Genomic DNA, 1,873 nt, shown 5'->3' on the forward strand with positions numbered 1-1,873 from the left:
GTTGGAGTCTTGCTCTGTCACCCAGGCAGGGGTGATCTTGGCTCACTGCAACCTCCGCCTCCCAGGTTCAGTGATTCTCCTGCCTCAGCCTCCAGGGTAGCTGGGACTATAGGCTCAAGCCACCATGTCCAGCTAATTTATTTTTGTATTTTTAGTAGAGACTGGTTTTTGCCATGTTGATCAGGCTGGTCTTGAATTCCTGGCCTCAACTAATCTGCCTGCCTCTGTTTCCCAAAGTGCTAGGATTACAGGCGTGAGCTGCCATGTATTTTTAATACAGCAGAATATTTTTCAGCTTTTTTTTTTTTTTTTTTTTGAGATGGAGTCTTGCTCTGTCACCCAGACTGGAGTGCAGTGGCACCATCTCACCTCACTTTATCCTAGAACTCCTGGGCTCAAGGGATCCTCCTGTCTCAGCCTTCCACGTAGTTGGGACTACAGGCAGATGCCACTGTCGCTATGCCCGGCCTTTTTTTTGGCTGTGGGCTGTTGCTCAGGCTGGAGTGCAGTAGCAGGATCATGGCTCACTGCAGCCTTGACCTCCACAGGCTCAGGTGATCTTTCCACCTCAGCCTCCTGAGTAGCTGAGACTACTACAGGTGCATGCCACCACGCCAGGCTAATTCTTGTATTTTCAGTAGAGATGGGTTTCACCATGTTGCCCAGGCTGGTCTCAAACTCCTGACCTAAAGTGATACTCTCACCCTGACCTCCCAAAGTGCTGGGATTACAGGCATGAGCCACTATGCCCAGCCTAATTTTTATGGAGATGGGATTTCACCATGTTGCCCAGGCCAGGTCTCAAACTCCTGTCCTCAAGGGAACCTCCCACCTCAGCCTCCCAAAGTGCTGGCATTACAGGTGTGAGCCACCATGCTCAGCCTAAGTATTTTCTAAATAATAGAATTTTATTTAGTCTATGGTTAAAACAATATTCTCTATTAAAACTTGCCTGTGTCTGACTTATAAATAAACAAGTGTTTTCCGAATGATTATTTTATATTCTCATAGTGGTAACACTGTTGGGATCACAAAGAAAAAATATGAACTTGCAGCCAGGCATGGTGGCTCACATTTGTAATCCCAGCACTTTGGGAGGCCAAGGTGGGCAGATCATGAGGTCAAGAGATCAAGACCATCCTGGCCAACACAGTGAAACCCTGTCTCTATTAAAAATACAAAAATTAGCTGGGCATGGTGGCACACGCCTGTAATTCCAGATACTTGGGAGGCTGAGGCAGGAGAATCGTTTGAACTTAGGAGGCAGAGGTTGCAGTGAGCCAAGATCACGCCACTGCACTCCAGCCTGGGTGACAGAGCCAGACTCTGTCTCAAAAAAAAAAAAACAACAACAACAAAAAAAAAAAACTTGTGCCCTGACCTTACAGAGCTCCTGATTCCTCACAGATGTTCTTCTATAACCCCCTTTTCATGAAGCTCCACAGTGATGTTCCCAGAAGGCCTGAATCCTGCATAGACAGGTTTACCTCCTTGTGCTCTTACCAGTTACAGACATATTTTGGACCCTGCCTTTATCTTTAGCTACTATTATGTACTATAGCTCACAGTCCAGGATGGCTCCTTAATCTCCTTCTGTCAACGCTACATATTCACACAGTATGGCTGTAGTTTCTTTTTGTTCCTTTGCGTTAGTTACTCCCTTAAACTTATCCTGTCGAGGCCAGTTACGGTGGCCCACGCCTATAATCCCAGCAGTTTGGGAGGCCGACGCAGGCAGATCATGAGGTCAAGAGATCGAGATCATCCTGGCCAACATGGTGAAACCCTGTCTCTCCTAAAAACACAAAAATTAGTTGGGCTGGCCGGGCGCGGTGGCTCAAGCCTGTAATCCCAGCACTTTGGGAGGCCGAGG

The sequence above is a fragment of the Cebus imitator genome, unplaced genomic scaffold (assembly GCF_001604975.1).
Source record: "Cebus imitator isolate Cc_AM_T3 unplaced genomic scaffold, Cebus_imitator-1.0 Scaffold62, whole genome shotgun sequence".
NCBI classification, from domain to species: domain Eukaryota; kingdom Metazoa; phylum Chordata; class Mammalia; order Primates; family Cebidae; genus Cebus; species Cebus imitator.